The following is a 17,022-nucleotide window of genomic DNA, read 5'->3' on the forward strand; positions in this document are numbered from 1 at the left end:
GGTTTTCCTCTGGAACATTCGAGAGAATGCACCGCATCCGTTTCTGATTACCTTGACCTTATCTAAATCATATGACCGATCATGTGATTTCTTTATTATAGTGCTATTTTTAGCATTACCAACGCGAACCAAACGGCCTCTGGTAACACTGCGCGGAGTTTGGCAATTATGCAGTATGGCGTTCATCTCTTACAGAAAGAGAATGGTAACTTGGTAAGTGTTTAAAATACATATTCAACGTTTTTTCGTTTATTTTATGACTTTTGTACAGTTGTATAAATCGTCCACCCTTTGGATGAAAAGCAAATGATTTATCCGGATTTTGTTCATCCGAAACAAAATCACGGGTGCCCTAAATCACTAGTATCAACATCCGGTGTAATTTTTGCTTGTATTTTGGAGAAACTCGATTGATTTCTAGCAAACTTGGTTTACCACTACTGTACATCGTCGCTTATTATTATTTGGTATGTTCCAATCTAAAAAGTGATTTGCTCCCATAACATCTCAGATTTTAATAAATAAAAGACGAAAGGATACAAATGCCTTACATTTTGTTTGTCAATGTCATGTCATTAGTCATTCTCATCACCTTTGAATAGCAGAACAGAACGAACACTATCACCAATTCGTATTGTGGCTTTTTGCATGTGTCTTAAATTCTCATATTTGATAATAAATGCAACAATAAAATATTTCCCTTATTCTGCCACAGTTATGCACCAGTCAATTGTAACAATGGCACCCAGGTCTTGTTTATACCGGGGATAGCAGGGGAAATGGGCCATGTTTTTACCTTCCAGGTGGACCGGCAGTGCTGAGTGAATGCGGTGTTATTGTTTTTGCGCTTATAACAGGGATTGGGCCTAACCTAGGATGTCCCCAGGGGCATTTGACGAGGATCTGGTCATTTCGTAACCTTACCATTTCGTAACTGCTGATCTTGGTTATTTCGTAACCATTCTGTTAGTCAATTCGTAACCGTCAAGTAATCAATTGCTCATATAATAACCACCATTTAACAAGGTGATAAATAGTACACTTAGCACCTCGTTAAGTGTATTGTTCGAACCTGGATGTATATGGCACAGCAACCAAGACACCAATTGGGAGACATTACTCGAATTCTCACTAGTAACAAGCCAATAATTTATGTTACTCAATAGTTATTAGATATATATATATCATGCTAAAGTAGAAATGATTTGTTATACTACCAAAATATGTTAATTATTTTCTTACATTTTGCTTACTTTATAAACAATAATTAAAGACTGATCGCGATGTATTTTTGAGTAAAATTACGTTTACATAAATAATCATTCTTGACCTATTTCATTGACTATATTTGTTTGAATTGTTTAAAACGAACAAAATTTTGTTCTGTTTTTTTCTCAATTGATTCATATTCTGCATACTTTATATCCGAAACCGACAAAAAACAACCTTAAATTATTTGTTAGGCCAAATAAAAAAATAGGTCTCTTTCAGGTTACCCGACCGACCCTATTTTTTCCCGCCGACCCTAACCTATTTTTCCCTGAAAAAAATGTGATTTGGGTACGAAAAGCATTTGTTACGAAATGTATGTACGTAAAGTTGACAATATTAGAGTTGGATTTTTTTAATGTATTTACCGTACTTCACCTTAGAGTTCGGACACCTAAAAATAATTAATTTTTCGCTCTACGAATTCATAGAAAATAACCATTTTTATGCCCCCTTTTGAAAAAAGTGGGGTATATTGTTTTGCACATGTCGGTCGGTCGGTCGGTCGGTCGGTCGGTCTGTCTGTCTGTCGGTCGGTCGGAATACCAAATGGTTTCCGATCAATAACTTGAGAACGCTTTGACCGAGGGACCTCATACTTGGTATGTGTATTGGTCATCACCAGCAGATGAACCCTATTGATTTTGAGGTCAGTGGGTCAAAGGTCAAGGTCAGTGTGACCTTTACATGAAAAACGGTTTCCGATCAATAACTTGAGAACGCTTTGACCCAGGAACCTCATACTTGGTAGGTGTATTGGTCATGACCAGCAGATGAACCCTATTGATTTTGAGGTCAGTGGGTCAAAGGTCAAGGTCAGTGTGACCTTAACATGAAAAACGGTTTCCGATCAATAACTTGAGAACGCTTTGACCCAGGGACCTCATACTAGGTAGGCTTATTGGTCATGACCAGCAGATGAACCCTATTGATTTTGAGGTCAGTGGGTCAAAGGTCAAGGTCAGTGTGACTGTAAGCTGAAAAAAGGTTTTCTGATTGTCCATATTTTATTTAAGTGTCCAAATCCTACTAACAATTTGGCTCCCAAGGGGGCATAAATGTTTCACTAACATCTCTTGTTACATTTTATTTACATGTATGGTAAACCTGCCTTTTTTCTTCATGTCTGCATTTTACCACTTATTAATTTATCCGTAGTTATCAATGGTTATTACGCCTATAAGTCACTGTAGCTCCTTCATCAAGATGGTTAAAATCCCATTCAACACCATTTTATACATGCATTGAAATGAATAAACACCTTTTATCGGCTTCAGATCAAACAGTCCCATTGTGTGACGTCACATAACTCAGTTATACCCACGAGGATCTCATGGAGAGCATGGATATTGTTATGCAGGATTAATGTGTCTGGTGTTTTTTTATTGTAACTTGAGTATTGCATTTATAACTTTAATTCATCACATTTAATAGTTACCTGTATCATTGAATGTGTTGACTTTATTGTTTTCATGCCAAGAAATCCTATCCAATTTTCAATTAAGAAGGAAACCCCTGTATGCCAGCATATACCTGGATTTTAGCAGCATATGCATTATGTTCCATTCAGTGGTTTTGTGCTAAGGGTTAAAGGACTGACTTGGTTCTCCATGAATTTTTTATCAGTTATCTGCTGTACAGCTAATTCATTTCATTTAATGGCCATTACGACCAGCATGAAATTCAGGGGAGCAATAATTTTGGTCATTTTTCGGAAAAATCTTTCTATAGTGCATGGTTCTTAGATTTAACGCTTCATCTCATTTTGTTGATTACGACACTTGTCAAAAATAAAAATAAAAATTCAATAATAGTTTATTATTAAGTATTGACATGATTTTCTTAACTATAAAAAGTATAATTATTAATTAACTAAGCTAAGCATTACATCTTTGATATTGTTTATGAACAATCTCCTTGATAACAATATTTAACTATCTAAACCACACTCTTGTTATTATGTTTAATTATGTTTAAAGATTGAAAACATCAAGTACAAATGTACTAACTATATTTCTTAGTTCCCCGACAGCTAAATATTATCCTCACGCTGGCCAAATCCTAATAGCCTCTTATAGAACAATACCGTAATCAAGTCGTTTAATTTAACAACTTGAGTACGGTATTGTTCTATAAGAGGCTCTTAGGATTTGGCCGGCGTGAGGAAGTTTTTTTGAAACAAATAGAATCACAAACTTTCACTTTCAGTCAAACTTATCAACTTCCGGCTCAAAATGTTATGACTCATGTATATTTAATAAAATGATACCGGGGAGTTGTTTATCTGTGGATGTCGAAAATCTGCTTAAAGGGGCTATACTCCGTATGATAAAATAGCGGAAAAAAGGAGAAAATTTTCGAAAACTGACATAAACTTGGCATCGATGAGTACAATGCATTGAAACTTACTAACTGAAGAACCCGGTCTCCGACACAGTTTTTTTTTTACATTTTGGTACTTTTTTTTTACAATTATGATAAAGCGTAACACAGTCCATTAGATAATTGTCCTGAGATTCGTTACAGAAGAAAACTTTTTTGGTGCGAATCTGGTGTACAGTCCCTTTAAGGGTTCATTGTACTTTGCGCTCATTATAAATAGATAAATAAGGGTCTTCGCATTGATACAAAAAGCTTAGTTCCTTCATTCACAGCAACATATAATTGATTAACGCAAGATTAGCAGCATCAGTAGAAGTTATATGATAGTTAGTAGAAGGAATAGTAGTAGCTGTTGTTGTAGAAGTGGCAACAACAACAACAACAATTCAGCAGGAGCGGCAGTAGTTTAGGGGTATCATCATCATCATTATCATCATCATTATCATCATCATCATCATCATCATCATCGGTGGTGGTGGTGGTGGTGGTGGTTGTGGTGGTGCTGACGGTGGTGTTGTGGCGGTGGTGTTGACATTGGCAATAGCAGAAGCAGTAGTGGCAGTATCAACAACAATAGCTGCAGCATTACCACCTGTATTACTAAGACTTAAGAGCACACATATTAAATGACCAACATAGTCGGTTCTGTTCGGTGGGGTTAAATACCTATTTACAGTAACGTTCTGAGTCATGTTATTATTTGGGGTGGGGGTGGGTCAATATTTTACAGAAAAGGTGTCACTCAAGGACAGCGACCATTGTTGTGAGTTTATGTCGGTCAAAACATGTTCTTTCACAGGTCACGGTATGAAGACAATGCCAGATGAACACAAAACTAAGCAATTTTTTTAGATTGAAATATTGCAAAAACAAATCCCAATCAGTTATACGAAAATGCATTTTAACCGCCTCATGTGTTCATGATAATATGAACAAAATTGAAGTAAATTTAACATTCGGAGATTCAGTTTCGCCAATGTGATATATTTTTTCAAGTTTCGTTTATATTTCCCATTTTCCATGGTGTATACGTATACTTACGAACTCAATATTTTTTACAGTGAAATAAAAACAACAAAGCTTTAAAAATGAACAATAAGAGTGTGTGTTTTTGTTAAAAAATGTGAACCCAATAAATCTGACATTTTAAAATCAATATCCATACGCTTAGTAAAGCATACCCTTAAATATAATTCGACCTACGAGACGGCCAGATTCATATATAATGTAATATAGGTTACATTTTCATTCCAAATAAAACGGTTGGTTAAGCATACCATTTTCATTAACATCTGTCATACACATGTATGTCTAAAACGATAATGTTACTCATTAAAAACATCATATTTTTGTTTAAGAATAAGAAAATAATAAGTTTTACTAAATTAAGTACTCTGTAATTTTAATTAATTGTAGTGAACACTTGATACTTCTTCACGTCTTTCTGGGCAAAATTAAATACATTCTTCCAAATCTTGACCCAAACCACAGCAACTCCCTAGATATGAAAACATGATTAAACACATGGTCAGATTCTCGGTCAATTAGGGGTTAATGTGTAGCTGAAATTGGCTCTTGTGTAGAAATGAAAAGTGGAAAAATTGGCTGGTATTTCTTGGCATGATTGATGTTTCAATGAGTATTACTGTACGATTATTGCTTCATAAAGTCTATATTAAAAGTGTGATACAAGTTTCAAAGTTAATTGGCGGATCGTTTTACAAACATGTCATGTCTGTGTTTTCTTAATCTCTGCATTGCCCTTGTTGTTTCTTTAATCCTCCATTGAATATATCACACATCCTTTTCACCAGGCAATAAATCGTTTAGGATGGGTAGTAACCAACTAACTTATCACAGTGATGTATACGGTTAGGTAATCTAGCCAGGCATTGTAACGATAAAGATCAATAATTTTTGTCTGTGAGACTTAGTAACTGTAAAAGTTCAGTCGATGTCCTTTGAGTGTCCGAAAATTAGGTACCTAAAATAAATTATTTTTGAAAATAATAATGGATGTCCGAATTTATAGAATGTCCGAACTCTTAAGGTGAATTACGTTTGTGCTTGTGTGGCAGGTATGTTTCAATTCTTGAACTATATTTTCTTGTCAGATACAAATGTGTCAGATACTGACTTTCGGATTGATATGTCAGACTTAAGTGTGCAATTTTGGCAATAAAACCTGCATGTTACTTGTTCTTCAAACCTGAACCCCCAGGTCCTCTTGACAGCATTGAGGTTTCCTTGGCTAATGGCTTATATGGTAAATTTGCCGTCCCACTCTTCATGTAATTATGTTTCAAGGAGGTTAGTATTCTACAGAGGGTGATTGAAAGCAAACGGGTGCATAAAGAAAAGTAAAACCGTTCCTGGAAAGTCTCAAATAATAGCAGAGTGGTGTACCATAACTTAGTTGAAATCCAACCATCATTGTCAAAAGTATTTAACCAGACAAATAAAGAATGTTTCCTTTGAAGCATGTAACATGTTTAAAAACTACTGATAAACCTGAAAATTGATGACTTTTATTTTTGTTACTTTCTGAGTCAACAGTTACTGAAATCAATATATCAAAAAAAAATAATAAAAAAATAAAAAAATAAAAAAAATATTCCGACCTACCTACCCTATTTTTATGCCCCCTTTTGAAAAAAGTGGGGTATATTGTTTTGCACATGTCGGTCGGTCTGTCTGTCTGTCGGTCCGTCGGAATACCAAATGGTTTCCGATCAATAACTTGAGAACGCTTTGACCGAGGGACCTCATACTTGGTATGTGTATTGGTCATCACCAGCAGATGAACCCTATTGATTTTGAGGTCAGTGGGTCAAAGGTCAAGGTCAGTGTGACCTTTACATGAAAAACGGTTTCCGATCAATAACTTGAGAACGCTTTGACCCAGGAACCTCATACTTGGTAGGTGTATTGGTCATGACCAGCAGATGAACCCTATTGATTTTGAGGTCAGTGGGTCAAAGGTCAAGGTCAGTGTGACCTTAACATGAAAAACGGTTTCCGATCAATAACTTGAGAACGCTTTGACCCAGGGACCTCATACTAGGTAGGCTTATTGGTCATGACCAGCAGATGAACCCTATTGATTTTGAGGTCAGTGGGTCAAAGGTCAAGGTCAGTGTGACTGTAAGCTGAAAAAAGGTTTTCTGATTGTCCATATTTTATTTAAGTGTCCAAATCCTACTAACAATTTGGCTCCCAAGGGGGCATAAATGTTTCACTAACATCTCTTGCACCCAAGTGTTATTATATTTAATCATCTATTTATCGTGTGCAGCGCCAAACATAAATGGTATATGATAAACGTCTATAGTCGTCATCTATAGGAGACTCTTTGTGATCAGCCTGACTGTTGTGTTTTATTTTGTGTCCTCCAAAAACAACTGATGTATAATAAGTTATTATATGCATACCGACTCTTAGCTTTTTTCTGCATTCATGCGATCAGCTCAAGTATTCTGTTTTATTCTTTTCTGATATATCGAGTGCAGCGCTGGTGTATTGTAAATTCACATATGTCGTCTTATATTTCAGCTTGTTTCGATCAGGTTAATTTTTGTGTCATTTCTTTTTCGGCTTTGTAGTAATGACATTTGAATTTAGCCTCCAGGTTGAAGATGTAATGCTGATTGAATAAGATGGCAATAAATACGATTGTAGTTAGTAGTTAGATAGTTGGCATATGTTATCTGTTAGTTGCTGTAAATTGAGGAAACAGTAAACCTTTGTGTAAAAAGGCAATACATTTTGGCAATATATGTGGGTAGAAATTCTGTCAAGCAATCACAGTTGCTAACAATGTCCTTCGACATATTACCAATCTTTTAAACCAATGGTCCATTACAACAGATATCATAAATTCCATTCACGTCATAATCATCCATTTCTATTGTTCGGTTTCATCCATCTTTGAACTTCCTTTCATTGATTCACACTCGTCAATATTCATTTTCTTTTATTATTATTTTCATTTATATGTATACAACAGCAATATCAATATAAAACACGGTACATCATATACTGAAATAAAAAACACACACGATATATTCTATTATCATATGACTCAATGTTTCATCTATGTTAAACATGCAAAATGAGATGTTAACTGTTGGTTTGAACAACGGGTAGGATATGATCTTTAACCATAGCAAGGCAAGGGCAAAGATTGACGAATGACCTTATTGTCTGTACTGAAATCAAATCCTTATACTTCAGGTTTCCTCAGAAAATAAGTATCGTCAAACCAATCGCTTCATTAAACTTTCCGAACTAGAATTGTTTATTGAGTCTGATTTCAAATCCCCATACAGATATTCATTAACCAGACATTCGCTATTCATTTGTATTTGCTTTATAAAATCTAAGGCATTTACAATGGCATTTGAATTTAGCCTCCAGGTTGAAGACGTGATGCTGATTGAATAAGATGGCAAGAAATATTATTATAGTGAAGGGATAAGATAGGTTCATGCGTTATCTATTAGTTGCTGTAAGAAAACGTTTAAACCGCTCTACAGAAAGGCAATACATTTTATCTAAGGCAAGTTATTCTGTCATGTCATCACTGTTGCTGACACTGTCCTCAGAAATATTGCCAACTCTTAAATCAATGGTCATCATACAACAGATATCATAAATTTCATTCACGTCTTAAATATCTGTATCTATTGTCGGCTGCATCCAATCGTTGAACCTCCTTTCATTGATTCACTCTCGTCAGTATTGAAAGAGAGTGTTAATGTTATTTCACGACGAGAAATGGTAATAAACTGAATCAAGGAAACACATTACTCCCCATGGCTTTTGAGTCACAAAAATAACGTGACAACACGCAACAGCAGACCTGGGCAATAAAGTATTTTCTTTAAATGTTGACAACGTTACAATAACATATGAAATACTGAAAGTGATGTAATATTCGAAATAATGGAAGGATATTTTGAATTTCTCATAAGTTTGGCCAAGTCCGTACATGCATGGATATATGAAGTAATAAAAATGGAAATAAGAAAGAAGCAACTAGTTAAATGTATACGTATATAGATATGCTTTCTTATACTACAATTTATGACTGTGTATATCTTAACCGTGTATGGATATAGCAGTGTCAGCGTTGCAAAATATTCTGTTACATTCTTGACACTCAGACGATGAGTGAAAACATAGCATATCAGTATAATTCATTTAAAGTTAATCAAAATATATTCAAAAACTTAATGAACTTTATTAAACGATATTTTTAACATGATATTATTGCAAACTTTCATCAGATGATTAAAATTGCTAATTGCTATTTACAATAGATGGTAAAAAGCACAATGGAGCTATTGACATAGCATAATATAAAATGGAAGATGTTCTGCATATGTAAACACGCAACCTATACTCTTTTATTCTAATGTAAAGAAAGTTGCTGAAGAAAACAATATACAATTATTAATTATAACTTTCTTGAACAAGTTTAGAGGGTGTTCTCCCACAGCAATTCTTTTATGAGAAAAGATGAAACGAGTAACAAAGGCACGGCGGTTATTGGCAACATTTTCTTCAAACGCTTTCCTTCTTTTGGAGGCAGAGCGGTCCACTGGAAATAATGATTAAATCATTAACAATGATATAAATTATTTTAACGATATTGATATCACATTGCTAATTTAGGACAAGTAACATAACCGCCAGTACCGATTTTCCTAGCGTTGATTGATAAGCAAGGAATTAAAAGAATACCGTTTTTCCTGCCATATAAGTTCGCGATGCCCCGGGGCATTATGCTGCCAATCTTCTGTTGACTTAATTGCATCTGTTTTGAGGGAAATGTGAAAAATATCTTTGCGCATAATGGTTTTTTTGCAGAGCTAAACAGTAAATTAACGACTCGAAATTTATAAAAGTCTAACCCTTTTTGCATATGTTTGTTTCTTTGTATGGTGCCATAAAAAACATAGCTTTCGAAGGTTTGTCTGTCAAATAATTGTATACGTTAAAACATATAAATTAACATATACCATGATTATTTGATAAATTGCATTTTCATCTTTGACATTTCCAAAGATTCATTTAAACGTTTGATATAAAGTAAAATCACATAGCTTGCATGAACATAAAACCTTCCTAAATTATTGACATTTAAATAATTTACGAGCGTTTAACAACAAATATTTCGATAACAGTATGGCAGGAACACATAAATAACTTAAATTTTGATGGCTTCTTCGAAAAATACCAGCTTCCCTAATGGACCTAATTGGGTAAGACGAGATCTAGCGATAATTTTACTAAATGAATTAAATTGACCATAATTATTCCACTGATGTTTAAGACAGATTCATCTTGCAAACACGCGACCAGTACAAGCTTAACAGGACGTCAAATCTGTAAAATGACACCCAACTCGCCATAAAATGATTAAGACGAACACTCAGAGCACTTCAGATCTGCGTTAAGTTAGATTTTCTCCTTTGGCGAGACCGTATGACTCAGCTAGCCGTCTATTGATGAGCCGATGTTCTTAGTTCTGGATGTTGGAGGAAAATAGTCAAATATACACTACAAACAACATCAACGCGTAGTGATTTTACTGCAAAAACTCGTCTTAAAATAGACGACTCCAAAATACTGAAATTATAATTTTTAAATTCCAATAAGTAACCATATATCTATTATGTCTTTTCTCTGCCCTAGTTTGTCTGAATTTGAATATAGTTTTCACTGGTTACACACATTAGCAATTTTAACAAGAAAACCTACTCATGGGTTAAAACCCAACCTCGTGTGCGTGTGACCGAGTTTTTAAAATGTAATCATATAAATAATGTAACATATATTCAATTCCAAACAATATATTGTAGTTATTCTTTATGGTCGTTACTTATTTGTTTCAACTCCTATTCTTTGATAATGCAGCGATTCGGAATAAAATGTCTAATACCTAAATAGAACGATCTATCAACTGAAACTGCTTCATCCTTCTTAGAAAAAAGTCATGAGCATATCCAACAGAAATAATCAAATTGGACTTCGTTTACACGGTGTGTGTTTGTTAATTTGCTTACTATAATTTGCTTAAATGTCCTATTTCCAATGATGAAAACAACTAGACTCAACCCGATATCGAGGCCGTAATAGCATGTGAAATAGCCATAGCGGTCATTTTAAGATACTATTTCTTAAAATAAAAAAGCTTAAATGTGTCTGTTGGAGCATGTTTGACAGCTTTAGCAATCAATGTTATTGTGATTGAAAGGTCGGGAGTACATACTGGCAATGAAATAGGATCAAGAAAAGATATACAGGTAACGAAACTGCAGAACATGACAACGAAAACGACCATAGCATGTAAGTATTATATTTAACTTTTTGTTTGTACATAATTAGATCCGGAAAGGGAGCAAAATTATCAGAAGGCTTACTCTGCATTGGATAGTTTTAGACAAGTCAGGTAGTTGATACAGCGTGCTAATCTAACTATTGTGAAAATAATAGTTTATACCGATACTCTGACAGAATCAATTGTTACTAACATTAGTAATGTATTTTATAGTATATACTTAAGGCTATATTTTTCATAAAATGTTCAAAATATATACACAATATTGTTTTCTAAATTACAGATATTATCTAAACGGGGTTATTACCGATGTATCACATCGCTTACATAGGTATCTTGAGCAGTTTTTGCAGATTAACTAGTATTACCAACTCGGCTCGGCCTTAATCCTAGCAATTGTCGCCTCTCTGGTGAACAACATCAGGTTTGCATTCTTTTTTTGCAGGAGTACTAAGCCATGATTGATGAACCAGCGAACGTGTGGTCCTGGAATATATTGAAATGTTGAGGAAAAATACATGGATAGGAATAATGCAAATTAATTTTAAGATTGTTGCCATAAATATTACATTTATACGTGGTCAGTTCATGTTGTCACAGTGATATAGTGTATTTTGACAAGTACATAATTATAGTATTATCAAAGACGAGTAATGTAAAAGAAAATGGATGTGAATTACTTTAAAAGGAAGAGACAATAGATGCAAGATAAAAGAAAATTGAATCTTACTTACCGATGTATCACATCGCTTACATAGGTATCTTGAGCAGTTTTTGCATATTTTTCCAATGCGAAATTTACTTGGTTTGTCTACCACGTAAATCTCAGTGAATTTAAGAATAGCATCGGAAATTGTATCTGTACTACTCACATGACCTTCACATGCTAAATATACACATAATAATAAATGTACTCAATACTTTATTATTAGAATATTACGGTTGACAAATAATGGAAATCTGCTTAATTCCCCATATATTGCGACATTGCTTGCTGACAGTTTAACACTCAGTAACGTTTACGAAATCGTAAGTGAATCAGTTCGATGTCGTTCTATTTTGTAAACCCCCACACCTCTGATGAATATTTCAGAAAAGACGTTACATGCAAATAAAAACACACAAATGCGTTAGTTTATTCAATTGGTTTCATCTGATAAAGAGGTTACTAAAACTTGTTTCTTTATAGCGCAGTTTTGGTTAGATCAGTTGATATGTATGCATCTTTATGATTGTATTTGTAGTGTGTGTCTGTTCGTTTTATTCATGTACCGTTGATGATATCGTAAATGTAGTTACTTACGAATATTTTGATTTGCATACATGTATGAGTGATCAATTCATGACATGACATATTTAGATTAACTTTTATAATGTAGTTGCTGCTTATTCGATATTTGGTCTTTTTCATGTTAGTTGTTTAATTTTGTAATATATATGCATTAAATTACCTTAAAACAATATACTGTATATGTTGACATGGGCCATGGCCATCTTGACACCTTTTACTTGTGTTTTCTTTAAATTGATTTTTTGTTTGCGAATTGGAAATATTCATGTTATAAAGATTACAAAAACATTGAAGACACTACGTTGCAATAACATGCGTTACACTATACAACTACATTTAACCTCATTTTAGGCATGCCCTGAGTTAGGGTAAATTAACCCCCGTTGGTAAATCATGTCATATACAATTGATTTGTCCAAGGGGGTATTTTGATTTTGCAGGGTTTTACAGTAAAATAATGGTAACAAAAACGTTTGTTTTATATTTCATTTATTCTGTCAAACCTTTTTGAAATTTCTCGGCAGAGCGTTTCTACAATGAACTGGAATGTTTTATACATCATGTTTATTTCCGATTTAACTTAAAAAAGGAGACTCATGTGCTATCACAATGAAATGCTAAACGTACAAAACACATTTTAAAAAAAAACGCTATCGCACTCCCATTTCAGCCGATGGGTTTGAATTTGGAAGTTATTCATTTTAGACTTCTTCTCCTCCTCTTCTTCTTCTTTCTTCATTATTATTATACCTTGTTGTCTGTACTGAAATCAATTGCTTATACTTCAGGTTTCCTCAGAAAAGAAGTATCGTCAAACCAATCGCTTCATGTCATTAAACTTTCTGATCTAGAATGGTTCATTTGAGTCTGATTTCAAATCCCCATACAGATATTCATTAACCAGACATTCGCTATTCATTTGTATTTGCTTAATAAAATCTAAGGCACTTACAATGATTTGAATTTAGCCTCCAGGTTGAAGATGTGATGCTGATTGAAAAAGATGGCAATAAATATTATTATATAATAGGGATAAGATAGTTGTCATGCGTTATCTATTAGTTGCTGTAAGAAAAAGATTAAACCTCTCTACAGAAAGGCAATACATTTTATCTAAGGCAAGTTATTCTGTCTTGTCATCACTGTTGCTGACACTGTCCTCAGAAATATTGCCAACCTCTCAAATCAATGGTCCATTACAACAGATATCATAAATTGCATTCACGTCTTAATTATCTGTATCTATTGTTCGGCTTCATCCAATCGTTGAACTTCCTTTCATTGATTCACACTCGTCAATGTTGAAAGAAAGTGTTAATGTTATTTCACGGCTAGAAAAGGGTAATAAACTGAATCAAGGAAACAAATTAATCCCCATAGCTTTTGAGTCACGAAAATAGCGTAACAACACGCAACAACAGACCTGGGCAATAAAGTATTTTCTTTAAATGTTGACAACGTTACAATACGATATATAATATTGAAAGTGATGTAATATTCGAAATGTTGGAAGGATATTTTGATCTTCTTATAGGTTTGGCCAAGTCAGTACATGCATGGATATATGAAGTAATAAAAATGGAAATAAGAAAGAGGCAACAAATTAAATGTAAACGTATATAGATGTGCTTTCTTATAATAAAATTTATGTATGGGATAATCGTGTATGGATAGAGTAGTGTCAGCGCTGCAAAATATTTTGTTAAATTCTTGACACTCAGATGATATGTAAACACATAGCATATCAGTATGATTCATTTAAAGTTAATCCAAAATATATTCAAAAACTTAATGAACTTTATTGAATAATATTTTTAACACAGTATTATTGCAAATTTTCATCAGCTTAAGATAAATGGCTTATTACAAATTACAATAGATCGTAAAAAGCACAATGGAGTTATTGACATAGCAAAATATAAAATGGAATATGTTCTGCATATGTTAAAATGCAACATATACTCTTTTTTCTAATGTGAAAAAAATGCTGAAGAAAACAATATACAATTGACCTTACGACAGCGGCTTCTAAGCCACGCCCCCTGATATCAAGGGAGCGAACTCTGTCTATGTCCGTCAAACAAACGAGGAAGTAAAGGCGTCTCGCGTCGTTTCGCTTTCCGATATTCCTGACAAATTATCATAAATGTGACATTACAATGCGAAAAAAATAGAAGTCAAAGGAATTTGTAACTGGTTGCTACATCGGAAGACTCGATATATCTTTAGAAAATGACGATATCTAACATTTACGGGGTGAAATCTATCCAAGTCAGAGAAAATCGGATAGCCGCCATGTTGTCAACATTGACATCGATAAAAAGGAAAAGCGTGTGTGTGACGCATACTGTAAATGCAAACAAGGGTAAGTTTAACTTTTAATAACACCGGTCCTTCTTACAGTATTGTTGAAACAAAGATTAAATCATCGCACAATATGAGTAAATCATAAATGGCCCGAATGGGGAACCGGAAGTGACATTAAATAACAGTTACATGCCAGCTATACAATATAACCTTGTATTCTATAGTATGAGCAGAAATGGTTTATTGGGGTTATGCATAAAAAGTTACAGTTCTAAGAGATTGAACACTCCCCTTATGAATAATAATGTAATAGTTGACAAGTGACAATCGTGGGTGATACCAATCTGTAACTTTTGCATTGCTCAAACATTCACATGCTTTGATTTTTGTTCTTACAGAAATTGTGGAACATGTTCACACACTCTGGCTGTAAAAGTAGACCTGGGAGGAAAAGTGCACCCGGTGTGGGGCTCGAACTCACAACCACAAGAACACTAGCCCGGCGCTCTAACCAACTAAGCTGACCGGGCAGCTGGTTCTAACCCACACACACTACCCTCCCCCCATTTACCGGTTAAGGCTGGTGGAGGGTCTCCTGCTATTTACCGTTGACACCATTAAAGTATTCTGATTGATGGAGATAAGGAAGTCCCCTTATTATTGTCTTCAACAAGCCTACCGCCACAGGGGACCTAGCATAAGACCGGAAACCGCCCCCCCCACACACACATGATATTTACCAGTCCAGGCAATGTCAAACGCAAGAGAAAACCAGTGATGACAAGTTTTACAAATAATCGGTAGGACCTATTTTAAAGCTTTTTATAACATTTAGTTTTACTTTGCTGTACAAAAGTAATGGACTATTTGTCCAGAGAAAAACAACAACCACAAAACATTAGCTATTATCTGTACATGTAGAAAGCAAACATCAAAGGCAGTAGCATTTACAGCTAGTATTAAAATATTTAGCAATACATGTAACTGATTTATTTTAATATTGGCATCTTTTTAAATTTATTTATTTCAGGAAAGTATGGTCTTTTGAAGAGAGTTCTTGAAGTTGTTCAGCATGTTGTTTTGATGGATTCTTGGAAGGATGTACCTCTATGATGTTAGCTTCAGTTCTGGAGTATAACACCAGTTGTTGCATATTTAATATCAGATTTATTAAATACATTGTTGTTTTGCAAACATTACTTAAACTTTGATATTTCTTTGGTGTTTATGTATGATATTGTAGGTGAATATCTCTTTATTGCAATGGCAAATATATTTTAAAATATATAGCATTAGCAGAAGTTATTTTTTCACTGTTAAAGCTGCACTTTCACAGATTGATCACTTTGACAACTTACACAGGATTCGATTGCATTTATCATATTTTGGCTCGGAGAAGTTTGCTTTGTGATTTATATATTAGGTCTTAATTTAAAGAATGCCAAAATAAGCCGATTCTGAGACAAAAAGTGTCAAACTAGAATTCTGTGAGAGTGCAACTTTAAGAATACTGTTAATCGAGTGTGCATGTGATCCGGACTGTGAACATTGGATGAACTATCATTAAATATTGTAGATTTACGTAAATGGCCCAAAATATAAGAATAACAATGAAAATATGTACATGTTTGACTTGTTCTTTATTCATAATAAGTCTTGACAGCACATGTTTGGCAGAATCAAGTTCTAATGAACATAATAATTGATTTAAATGTACAGTGAAATAAATTGTTTTATACAGAAAATAAAACCTTAACGATTCAGACCGATCTGTTCTCGTTTTTTGGTGGCTCAAATATTTATCTGAGTTTTGGAGGAGGCCTAGCTGGTGTGAGCTGGTCAAATACAGTAGCTGCTTGAGGGACAGGGTTTCTTGATTGGATTTTTCCGTCGACAAAGTGCTGATATGAAAATAAGAAATCTATGAAATGTGTCGGAATGACAGCTACAAAAGCCATTGTTTACATAGGAACCATACGAGTAGATGAGATTCGGAAGCATGCGATGGTTCGGACAAAAATTTAGTTGTACGATATTTCCTGATTTACTTTGAAAGCAAAGCAGTTTATAAAAACTACATAACGGTATCAACAAAAATACCTCTTTCTTGAATGAAATCAATCGTGTCCATGTTGAACCTGATATTAAATGGCCATTAATGCCGATTTGACAACACAAGCCAAAGCATAAATGTACGATGTTTATAGTTTAAAAATAGTAACACTTATTTAGGTCATGCACGGACAATTTCAGTATTAAATAAATTTTGAGCGGATTGAAATAAGTAGTTTTGTTCAAAAAATACTTTTGTACAGACTTATAGATGTTTCGCCTTTGAACGATCTTTCAAAATTTCCAAGTTCAGCTGTTGATGAGGTCTTCCACAGAGTCTGATACAGCACTTTCATTTTTCTAAATAACTCGCTGG

At 34.2% G+C, this 17,022-nt stretch overlaps 1 long non-coding RNA gene across 1 annotated transcript; it reads left to right on the plus strand.

Moving 5' to 3' along the window:
- The first annotated feature begins 14,390 nt into the window (after positions 1-14,390).
- LOC128214823 (uncharacterized) lies at positions 14,391-15,881 on the plus strand. The gene is made up of 3 exons (XR_008257979.1): positions 14,391-14,652; positions 14,993-15,394; positions 15,625-15,881. It is a non-coding gene; the product is annotated as an uncharacterized LOC128214823 (long non-coding RNA).
- Positions 15,882-17,022: the final 1,141 nt, after the last annotated feature.

The sequence above is a fragment of the Mya arenaria genome, chromosome 13 (assembly GCF_026914265.1).
Source record: "Mya arenaria isolate MELC-2E11 chromosome 13, ASM2691426v1".
Classification (NCBI taxonomy): Eukaryota; Metazoa; Mollusca; class Bivalvia; order Myida; family Myidae; genus Mya; species Mya arenaria.